Source organism: Cavia porcellus, unplaced genomic scaffold, assembly GCF_034190915.1.
Source record: "Cavia porcellus strain 051 isolate PalLab524CR breed Dunkin Hartley unplaced genomic scaffold, mCavPor4.1 scaffold_15, whole genome shotgun sequence".
In the NCBI taxonomy this organism is placed as follows: Eukaryota; Metazoa; Chordata; class Mammalia; order Rodentia; family Caviidae; genus Cavia; species Cavia porcellus.
In genome coordinates, this window is record NW_026947498.1 from 36,776,766 (window position 1) to 36,789,421 (window position 12,656).

Consider the following 12,656-nt stretch of genomic DNA (forward strand, 5'->3'; position numbering starts at 1 on the left):
TGGCCCCTCCCCTCTGGGCCAGTCAATCTTTGGGGCCCTTCACCACATTAGTGTGTGCTGCATGTATGTAATCAGTTTGGGATGAATTATTGGGTCCCAGTTAGGGGCATGACCCAGGCCAAGCAGATCCCACCAATCTGCTGTGGAAATGGAATAACTGACTGAAGTCACTGCCATTCTTAGTTCAGGCCCATCCTGCCCAATTCCAACATGTTTTCTAGTTGGTCACCCCTTCTCCATGGGAGGGTCTTATTCCCAGCAGTCACCACAGGTTAATGCAGATCCTTCACTGGCTCTGTTCTCTGTTGGGCTCACCAACCTCTGACTTCAGTGCAACCTTGGCTCTGGTGAGTCATGAAGGTGTGAATTCGGGTGGCTCTGGGGAGTCGAGGTGGTGCAAGTTTGGGCTGCTCCCACAAGAGCACCGTGGGTGCTAATCTTAGCTGCTCCAATGGTAGCCCTGGGACTGCATGTTTAGCCAGCTCTTTTCCCTTTAGTTTCCTCCTGGGTCAAGAGGATTCATCTCCCTCTGTCTAGATCTCTCCAGGATGTTTTATTCTGGCATCTGAGTTGTCTCTCTCAGGGAGGCTCTCTGTATCCTGCTGCTTATCAATCTATCATCTTTAGTTCCTCAGATTCCTCTTATAAATGAAATCAAACAGTACTTCTCTTTCTGTGACTGTCTTATCTTACTTTGCAATAACCTTTATATTTCTGAGTTAATTATGTTTTTATATTTCAGTTTCTGTGGGGAAGAGCTGTAAAATTAAGTGAGGGGCAAAAGTGAAGACAAAGATACATGGTTTGCTGCTATTACAATTCTATAGACAAAACATGATGGTAAATTGAAAAAGGCTGTTTTAGTAGAGGTATTGATAAATGCAAGAAATCTGTATAGATTTTGAAGGAAAAGCGTTGGAATTTGCTAGTGTTTGAGACATGTAATATGAGAGGAAAGAAACTAATGTGTAAATAATTATAATTAAATAGTGAATTTTCCAAGTAATTTAATTGTGACTCTTATCTATTATTGAGAATAATCTTTGTAAAATCCAAAAAAACACTACATGCCTTTGAAAACAATACACAAATGGCAAGTCAATCTATTTGATAGCTTATGGTGACTATTTTGAACTTGACCTTGTTATCTGCTTTAAAATAGATGTGAATGTTATAAAATCTAAAGTCTAGGTATATCATGAATGGATTTTAAATCTATCTTCTGGACAGAGCAATGAGATAATGAACATTTTCCAGGCTAAGAAAAGATTAATTGACTTTGACAGCAAATATGCCACACTCTAAAATGTATTTTGGAATATTTTTAAAATACTATGTTGTAAACTTCTTTCTTTGTCTTCCTCATATAGTCTACTCAGCATTATATGAGTGTGTGGTGTGATGATAGAAGCTAAAGTGGGCAAGTCAATAAGGAAGAGTTTTATTTTTCTCATATATTAGCTTCAAAAGCAAAAGGAAAAAAGAATTTATAAACATTTTTTTCTAAATATATGTAGAAACACTAAACACTGTTTATGAGAAATACCTCTGTGTTAAAATTATTGGTTATTATTTCAAACTATGCAACAGAAACCCATATATGTAGCTTGAGATTTAAAAAAAAAATGTGTTGATTGTGGCATTCCATATTCCTTATGGGACTATGAGTGATGTAATGAGAAAGCACATGGTCTCCTAGGCTGTGCTTCTCTAATGTCCTCTATTTTGCTGATTGAAAAGAAGAGAAGCAGCGATGTGCATCGGAAGCTGCTGCTGGCTGTGGGTACTTTTTTTTTTTTTCTTTCTTTCTTTTCTTTTCTTTTTTTTTTTTTTTTTTTTTTTTTGATCATTCTTAAAGCATGTCAGGCAGAATTTTTGTAATTAGCTGAAAAGGCACGGAATTCAGTTTCACTTTGCTGAACCTCGGTAGGATTGACAGCACAGCTTTAATAGATTCCTTCAGTAGATAATTAGACTAGTTTAGCACAAGCACTGCATGAATTAACATTTGCACTTGAGTATCAATATTCAGGGCTAGTATGCTCTCTGTGGCATGAGCTATTTCCCCAGGATTTGCAGAAGAGTCTAGTAGGTGCTTGTAATGTATTGTAATTACAATACAGAATAGCACAAATTAGAGGGTGTGGGAACATCCCTAGAGTCAGAGATGATTTGCTTACTGTTGGTACTTATGCTTTTTTCCTGCAAACTCTAACCCAGACAGCAGATTGTGTGCTTCAACTAGTCATATACTTGGGTTTTTATATGAATTTTACTTTAGATTGCTATGCAGAAAACTACAAAGTTTCCTGGCTTGTCTTAGAATTATGCCATCTATTTTTCTACTCTGTATGAGATTTTTCATCTGTAAGATTACCTCCTTCTATAAGATTAACCCCAAAGATTGTGTGTTCTAGATGTTATGAATAAATACTGAGTAAACATATAAGTGAAATAATTATCGGGCCTTTTGAAATTTGCCTTTTGTTGTGATAAAAATTGCTTTGACATCACTTGATAGTGGGTCAAGTATTGTTTCAAAACTTTATGTGCATATAACTTCAAAGAACTGTATACCCCTAGCAAAACCACTGCTGAGAATATAAGAATTTCTGTGTATATTCCTCTAAAATCATCCTAATCAGGAACTTGGTGGTAGAGGGAATAGTTATGTAGCTGAAAGTAAATCAAGTTAGTATTTTGATGGGATGATTTAAAGGAAAACAAATTTAACTGTTTTCTGAAAACTGAGAGCAGTTGTACAGTGTGGAAGTCATGAACTCTAAAACCAGAATGCCTGGATATGAAACCAGTTCTAACACAATGACCTGTCTAACTTTGAGAAAGTTACCTAATCTTTGAGTTTCCTACCCTGTAAATAGTGATAACAGTAGTACCTGATTCAAAGTTATTGTTAGGATTAAGATAATTCATCATATGTGAAGCATTTAGAACATTGCCTAGTAGTATGTAATCACTGTATTTGTCTTTTTATGTGTCTATATGTCTGTCTATCTGTCTGTCTACCTTACTGCAGACACTGAAATTATTTTTTCTGAAATATATACAAGATTGAATATGATCTTTAAAGTATTTAAATATTTCTTACTTATATGAAGTAACAATTCTTTATAGTACTGTGAAATTTGAATCTCTTTTTGCAGTCTATAAGCCCCTGAGTCTCTCCCTCCACTCTGCCACCATCTAAGGCTCACCACTTATTTCGAAGATTAATGTCAGGTCTCGCTCAGTGTTTTCATGGTCTAGAAAATAACATGTACCTTCTCCATGATTTTCAATGTCTCAATCCCAATTTAATAATGTAGTGAGTATGTATATATAGACTTTGCACAATTAACATCCTCCGAAGTGTGTGTTGTCCACTCAGAATATTAGGACATTTAGATAAAGATATGGAGAAAATGTTAAGAAGCTGTTTTCTGCTCTAATTGACAATGCCCTCAGGCCTAAATCACAGTAGGTGAAGATCCATGCTGCTGTCAAAAAAGTGAAGTGGAAACCTCCTGTGGAAAAATAAGTAGATCCCCTACCCAGAAGGAATGAAGAATTGTGCTACTCCTGGGGTAATTTAAGAGCAGCCTGAAGGCCACCTATTCTTTCTTGATGGTCTTTCTAAGTGTTAAGTAAAAAAGTTGCCTAAATTGAGTTGGTGAGAGACCTCAGTTCTGGGAATTCTACTGAGCATTGTCTGCTAGAGAGTTTGGGCATCCCTCCTCTTACATATTCTTCTGAAGAATTATCACTTTTGGAAACATTGCTTCTCCGGAGGAATGGAAATGGGAGACTACATTCTTAATATATTTAAGAGAAATAAAGGACGCATTTTGCCAGTGCAAATTATATTAAATAGAATTTATCTGTGGTTTCTTTTTATTGGAATTCATCAGCTATTTTGTAATCATTAACTCTTTCTTTTAATAGTGTGCACAGTGAATGGCACTGTACTGTATTTGTTCAGAAATCATTCATTTTAATCACTAGCTTAGATGTTGCCAAATCTGAAAATACTGAGTCCTTAGTAATAGTAATGCCATACTGTTCAAGCTTTTGCTTACTTGGGGAGATTTCTTTCAGGGGAATGAGAGATTAGTGCTTCTGTTAAGATCAATGTTATGATAACACTGAAGACCTTCAGGACATTGCAAATATTTTCTGTGAAGGAGGGACTCTGTGGGTGAACACTGAAAGTCGATAAATATTTTTGGCTTAGACTAAAGATAAGCAAACTGTGTGCATCAATGTGAGAAAGATGCCTTTCATTAAATATAATCAAGACCAATTTCTTAGAGATAAATAAGAGTGATGCTTTGTTTTTCAAGTATCTTTCCCATTAAATGGAAATGCCTGCAATACTTATGTTCCTAAATATTTTTTTGTCCCCGAGCATGCATTTTCAAACAGAACAAGAAGACCAAACCAAACTAAACTATATCAAACAAAAAGCAAAACAAAAAATCCAATTCTCTCTCTGAAGAATAAAATCAACTAGGTTTTCTTATTTTTTGTTTGTTCTTGTTTTGTTTGCTTACTGGATTTCAATGTGTCATCTTCTAAGTTGAAGTTGTAAAATGAAAAACAAGATTAACAAATTATGAAGTTCCTGTATGAATTAAAGCACTGCACATATTGTAAAAGCAATTTGCAGTGCTGAAGGGAAAACAGAAGCTATAATATAAACCATTTACAAAAGTTAGGGAGTCAAGATGGGAATGGGGGTAGAAGGGGATGAAAAAGGAATCTAGATATACTATGTGCGTGTACTAACTCCTCATGATGAGTGTTATCATTACGTGCTGCTGACATGTACTAATAAAAACAAAAGTTAAAAAAACCAAAGAAAAATAGTAAATCTTTTAATCCTCTGATACATCATTTGGGATTTCTCAATACTGTCTTACTGTGGAGGAAAAAGCTGGAAAAAATCTGCAGGCTCTCTGTGTTGCTCTGCCTACTTTATTATATAATACCATGTTAAGGAGTGGTTACTATTGTTGAAAATTTCAAGTTCTGTACTTTAGCATAATACTGCATTGGGAATAATTAAGGGGCAATAATACTTGAAAGTAATTCTATGGTTAAATTCCAACATGAAAACATCTAAAAATGTAGTCAAAAAAGGAAATCTAAAATGTTGGAGCAAATGAAGTCATTGCTGTATTGTTTCAAAAAACATCTGCTCAGGTTTAATTAACTGTTTTAAAACAGACATAACTGACAGCTAAACTTTTTACTCAGGGTTTTGTCTTTATGTATCTTTGATGTGAATGAGGCACTGGATTTTTACTCTTGATCTTAAGTGCTTATTCCTTGATCTATACCATTATTTTCTTGGTTCTCACTTTGCCTTTTTATTTTTTACTGGCCATTTATTTTCTACTTCTTTACTTATTTCTCCAAGACAATACTCATTAATAAGTTAAACTTCTAAAAAATTTTAAAGCCAAAGGATATAGCTAAAAACATATTTTTTCTAAATCCATTTGAAAAGTTCTAGGTGAAATTTTGAGTTTTATAGAATATGAATAACATTTGAATTGCAAGTTATGTGAAAATGTTGCAAAGTAATATTCTAACATTCTTCCTAATTGCTTTCTGTGCTTCTGATAAAAGATGTAGGTAAAATTGGTAGAGACTGCCAAATCTCCTATGTCTTAATTGCCTTATCGGTAACACGGGAACATTAATATATACCTATTTTTTAGGTTGTTGCTGATGAATGAACAAAATGTTTTATGTGAAGCACTTTGTATCATGCTTTGCCCATTATAAGTATTCAACAAGTTGTAGTTCCTTCTTCCTAATGAAAGGAATTTAAACATAGATGACACCGGTCTTAGGACACTTCCCTCTCCGGCTTGTGTTCATTAATCAGAATTTTTTAAAAAGTGTTTTTCTTTTGTTTTGATGAAGGAAGAATTTTGAAATAGGAAAACTCATAAACTGATGCTTACAGTGGATGATACACGAGTAAACTCAATCTTTAGCATGTTAAGATGTCTATATATAAGAGTTTTAAAACCGACTTCTGGGAGAACATGGAGGATAGATAACAGTAGCTATGGAGGCTCTCTGAGATACCCAGCTTAAAATCCAGGAATGGTGCGGTATGAGAAGTCCTAAGCATGGGGAGATATACCCTGCTGACCCAGGAATGAACTAAGCTGAGAGAAACCAACTGGAAATGCAATCCTGGTGCTATAACCAGAACAGATAAAATCTCAGTGCGAAAGATGGAACCCGCACCTCTGGAAGCTGTGCCTCTGGAAGCTGTGATTTGAATTTCCTGCAGCTGCTGCTGCTGCATCCAAATTGGCACAGCAGGGAGAGAGATGCACAAAAGCTCTGAGAGCGGGAATTGGTGGAGTTGAGAGCAGGACTGGTGGGGAGACCTTCATCGACCTGTGGTGAGTGAGAGGAATGGGGACGCTTCCATAGACTAGGAGGCTCCAACAGAGAACATTCTGGGACTGGGCAGACTAGCCGGAATAGGACATTGCAGTGACTTTAATCGCATATTCCCCTCTCAAGCGGGATTGGTGGGGAGCACTTGGCCTGGGTGATGCTGCTGACTAAGCCCAGTAGACTAGCTCAAACCAGGTCCCAGCACCTGGTGGTGCACCCTAGTAGTGAAGCCTTCAGTAGGTAGGCTGACTTGGAGGGGCAGGCCCAGCAGAGGCTGCCCAGGTCTGTGTCTCCCTAGTACACTGCAGAAGGCGGGAACACCTAGCCAGTGCAATTCAAACAAACTGTAACTAACAAAGAAAGAAACTGGGCCCCCTATATACACTTGTATGGAAGGAACAAAAAGTATGGGAAGAGGGAGCAACAAGAAAGGGTCCTCAGTCCCCAATCCTGAGAACACTGATCCAGAAAATGTAAATGCAAAGGAGAATGAGGACAGAAAACATGCAATATCAGACAAAGCACCAATAGAAATAAAGCAATATCTCTGAAGCCTCATAGACGAGTTCAAAAGTGAAGTATTTAATGAAATAAAGCAAGATATAAGTAGAATAGTTAGAGAAATGCTAAGCACCACCCAAGAAAAAACAGATGGTGGAATGGAAGAACACAAAAAAAGGGGAGAATTGTTTGATGGAGAAAATAGAGAAAACATAGAATACGTGAAGCAGGTTCAAAGAGATTACCAGGAAACTAAAAACTCTATTGAAAGCTGGCATAACAGCTTGAAGGAAACTAAGGATAGATTATCTGAACTGGAGGGCAGATTTGTAATGTGGGAGCATGAAATGAAAAACTTAAAAATGACAAGGAAACAAGCAGCAATAATACAAAGGCTAGAAGATGATAAGAGGATCTATAACTTAAGAATTCAGACATAAAAAAAGAAGTAGGGACACAAACAAATGAACTACAAAAGCTATTCACAGAAATAATCCAGGAGAATTTCCCTAATTTAGCAAAAGATAAAGATACTCAGATGTATGAGGCATACAGGACCCCAGCCACCTACAACCCAAACAGAGCTATGCCCGGCATATAATAATAAAAATTCCAGAAATCCAATATAAGAACAGAATATTAAAAGCCGTCAGAGACAAGAAACAGATCACTTACAAGGAAACACCCATCAGAATTACAGCAGGCTTCTCAGCACAAACCATCAAATCACAAAGAGCGTGGGGGGAAATAATTCAAGCTTTGAAAGATAATAACCTCCAGCCAAGATTGATATATCCTGCACAACTGTCCCTAGAAATTGATGGAAAAACAAGGTGCTTCCAGGATAAAGAGGAACTAGGGGAATTTGCAACCACCAATTCAACTCTACAGAGAATACTGCAGTATATTCTAAAAAAGAAAAATACCAAGATTCCAGAAACAGTGGCAGAGTGGCCACAATGAATGGAGCAGAAAGTGAAATGAAGAAGACATACTGATAACTAATGACAGAAAAAGAGCTCAACAGCAATGAGGCAGAGAAGGTTGGATGGTAGGAACAGCTCTTTTGGAGAATATTATGTCACATCATAATAGCTAGTGCTGATTTAGTATCATCTTGCTTTGAAGTCCCATCAAGCTTTTATTCTTATGTCTCCATCAGTCTTAACAGGTTGTATCTTATGCATTTTATTATATGTGATAATATAAACAAAAACTTTTATAGACAAGGAGATTATACAGAAACCATTGTTCATTTTCTCATAGTTGGTTCTAAATACCCTGTAATACTGTCATTCTCTTGAATGGTTTTACATTGTCTTGACATATTTAATGCTACAGTATACGAAGTTATACTCAAAGATTTCAAGGATAGAGACACTATGGTAACTACTTTTATGATGGGATATCTTGTGGTGAAACACTATTTTGCTTAAAGGGTTATTTTTTGACCTGCGCTGTTTTGTTGTTATGTCCTCTTTTTATCTGTCTCCTTTTTTATTATTTACTTTTTTATTTTTATCTTTTTAATTAAAGGAAAAAAATAGGATATATTATAGTAACTCACTTTGATTTCCTATTAACTTGATTTGAAACCATGTTGTTTTGATTGATTTTCCTCTATTCTGCTTTGCTTGATAGTACCAAGTTCAAAAGTATAGGCAATAACTGTGAAGACAATAAGATTCATTATGACACCCATTCTGGTTGACTATTATTTTCTTTTAAAGTCCTGTAATGTCTCCAATGTTTTGGTTTCATTCTTTACTGTTTTGTTCAATTTTATTATAACTGGTGATATAGGCAATTCTTTTCAAGATAGCAAGAAGCAGTATGGTAACCATTGTGGATCACCTTGTATTTTGTTTTTGCAATATGTATTATGTCCATCCTTTTGATTTGACTGACTCTGTTCTGTTATGTCACATTCGGTTTTACTTTCTTCAAAAAAAGTAATAAGAACTGTGAGAGTAATAAAACCCAAAATGTGTAATTGTGACTGTACAAAAGACAGGAAAAGAAAGTGCTTTAAAGGATATAACTGCATGTATATTTAAGTGTATAACATAGATAACCATATTACTGAGTTTAGTTCGATCATTGAACAGAACTGTTTGCAGTCTCACTGTTTGAAAGTCCACTTTATATGCTTTAATTTTGTAACTTGAATAGTTATTCAAGTTAGAAATAGTTATTTCTAAGATGACAATTTGTAATCTATTAACTAGTGATTTCCTACTGTTTTATTCTGAAATCCTGTTCTTTTTCTGTTTTTTTTCTTTTTTGCCTTAAATAAATTAAAAAAGAGTTTTAAAATCAGCAGTTCTTCAAACTCCTTATCCTAAGATATTAATCACAGAAATGTATGTGTTTAAGAATTATTTATAGTGTTAAATAATACATATATTTGGAAAAAATTACATGTATACTATTTAGAAGATTGTTTTAAAATAAGATATGCATAGAGTAGGGAATTTTGAAGGTGTTACCTAGGAGTGATGAAGTTGCTTACTATTCTTTAATTTCATAACTAAGCATTTGAAAGCCAACAGGTATTGCTTATATTTGATTAATATGTCCATGATTTAAAATTTGTTATTAATATTTTAATATATTGATGTTGATATTGAATTTTTGGTGCGTGGTTAGAAGACAGAATATAAAATAAAGTGGCCTTTGTTTTAAGGGTGTGGAGAGAAACTCCATGACTGCCGGGGTCTGGCTTTCTCTGCCAGACACGGGGGTGGGGGGCATACATATAGCTTTGGTCTGGGGTGGTGCCTAAAGAGGCATTACCAATGCACCAGCAGCTGATTGGAACTCATTTCATGCTACAGGTAAACGGCCTATGGGTGGGGAAAGTGACCTCAAGGTAAATGTCCCTTAGTCTTGCCTCTCACTGCTGTAGTGTCCTGTCTAGGGCAGAATCCTTTCAAATATGTCAAATAAATAAGGTTGTATATTACATTAGAAAACTCAAATATGTAAAATGCATAAAGAAATGAGAAGTCATTCTATTTGCTCTATGTATTCTGGTTATAAGCAGTAAAATAAATAAGTTTTCATTAATAAATATCAGTAATCAGTTCCCACTATTCTAACTCACTGACTTTAGAATAGTGAGGAGAAATGGAGAACAGAATTTTAAGTTTCCTCCCTAAGTGGCTTAACAGACAAGGCTAAAGTATTTTGATAACCATGACTGTCACTGTTGATTTTTCTCCTGTGATATTTACTGCTGTAACCTCGTTTAAGGCTTTAAATAAATTGAGAATAAAAAAACTCTTTGCAGTGGCAGAGAAGAGAAGCTTTTCCTAACAGGCAGAACATGCCTGCCCACTCATTGTGTGAAATTGCACTGATGAGTTTCTATTGGAAGCTTGCTGTGCCACAATAAGTTGAAACGTATGCCCCATCTACCTGGATCAGACAGAACTGAGAAGTGCTAGATGGAAAGAGTCCTCGGGAGATTTGGCTAAGTGAAGCCAGGAAGTCACAGCTGGTTTAAATACCCTTAATCACCATTAATGTTGCTTTCTCTTAATTGACACAGAGCCACCTGAAAGGTTTCTGTTACATAGTCTGGCTGAATAGCAAATGCTTGAAAGTACACATGATAGGAAGCAATGTTCATTTTTGTTCTTAGATTGCATAAAGTGTAATCTCAAGGGATTTAAATCATGTAGCAACAGAAAATTACTCTTTTTAGCAGTGTTGACAGGTAGAGCAGTGAGAAATTTCCTCTCACGAGTTGGCTTGAATTTATCATCATCTCTAACTGGATAGATCATAACCTTGTCCCAATAATTAGGTTTCACGCTCATCGAGTCACCTTTTGATTGAGGAATCTGAGAAATCTAAAACCTTCAGAATAAGTTGTATAACAGAAGAGTCTAGAGTTAGGGGCCCTACAAAGCTTACCAAGGGCAAGGTCAAGTGCAGTGACAAAGTCATGAGGATCAAGATTTGCTTTTTCTTTATTGGACAAGACACCTCTGTCTTTCTGAACCTTAACTGACACCTCTGTGAGGAATTTGGTTTTTTGATAGTTATTGAACTTCTACTGTATACCAAGCACCCTGTTTGGCATGTAAATAGAAACACAGGGACAAGTGTTTTCTCCTCAAGGAATATCACTGAGGCAGAAGGCAGATTGAGACAAAGGGTACAAGGAGAGTAGTTGTAAATCCTACTCAGTCATATACTTAGGGGTATTGTAAGGGAGAAAATTTAACCATTAGTATTACAGACTATTTTTCCCAATCTAAACTATAAAATGCCCAGTAATATAAAACAGCTTATTTCAAATATAGAGTATTTTCATGATTTCCATGTTTTCTCCTTAATTCTTTCACACTTCTGGATTTTAATAGAAATGTGAAGAACTGAATTATTGGGAAAATTAAGTGCCCATAATCTGCTAAAGTTAGTAACTTGACCTCTGCCATGTTAACCATTTATCCATTGCAAAAATCTAGCTGTTATGTAGGTAAGGGTAAAAAACATCAATTATGGGGATTAAAAATAGGTTCAGTTCCTTATTTTAATATATAACATTTTCCATGATTAAAAAGTCTAGATTTTTCATATTATTCAAATTTAAAAATTTTCGTTTTGTTTGGATATCTGCATTTGATTAGATCCTAATTGAAAATCATTACACTACAAAGCAAGACCTTGAGAAGTTGGCAAATTTTTGAACTAGTATAAAGTTTTGAATTTTAGAACTCTTTTCTCTTTGGTCCTAGAATGACAAGTTGAAAAGGTGATTCTGATTTTTTTAGTATTTGATGAAGTATAAAGAAAAGTATAATTCAAATAAACATGTGGAAAAATGTTGAGATCTCAGAAATGTGGAAAACCATGCCATTCCTTTTTTGAGCTCACTTTTTAGGGAATGAGGTTCATGCAGATAGAGACAAGAGCTCTTGTAGACATTACTGTCTTTCTGCGTTTTTATCCTGGCATAGGAACACATGTAGTTTGTTCAGCCTTGGAATATCTAAAAACTTAAAAGGGATAGAAGAGGCAGGAAAGTTAATCAAGGTATTTGACAACCTTAGCTTAGCACATTTCTCCTTGAGTATAACTGACTTCCTAGTCCTTGGTAGCAATTGAATCCATGATGGTCTTGTGGCAAAACAGCTCTAGCTATCATGGCTGCATCTGCAGAAAACTTCTAAAATCAAATGCAAGGTACAAAAGTAATTTGAATTTTTACCTTGGCATGATTTTTAACTTCTCAACTCCAAATGAGAGCTAGCTTTTCATTTGCTGTAATGACTCACACATTTTTCAGGTGGCATCTCTGCATAATTTGGGTTTTTGCTTTGTGAGTGAAATTTTTTAATAACTAGTTGGAGTAGGAGTACAAAATAAAACGCTGTGTTCAGCATACTCACTGTCAGGTTCCATCTCTTACTGAACAGTGAAAGATGATGCCTTGAGGCGTTCTTTCACTTTCACAGTTTGGGGGATTTGTGGCTATGTATTTTCCTTACAAATTTATTTTCTGGTTTTGGTTCATATTTTCATTTTCTTGTTTAAATCATTAGATTATGACAAAACTTCCCCTATACCAGCTGTGAAATTTAGGAAGATAGCTCTCTCAAAGCTGGGAATAAGTTAATAAGAAAGACAGCAGAATTTTCAGTTGTTCTAATTTATCATATTTCTTCATAACTAAATGTCTCTAGGTATAAAATTTAAGACTGTTTGCTTTATATTTTAAA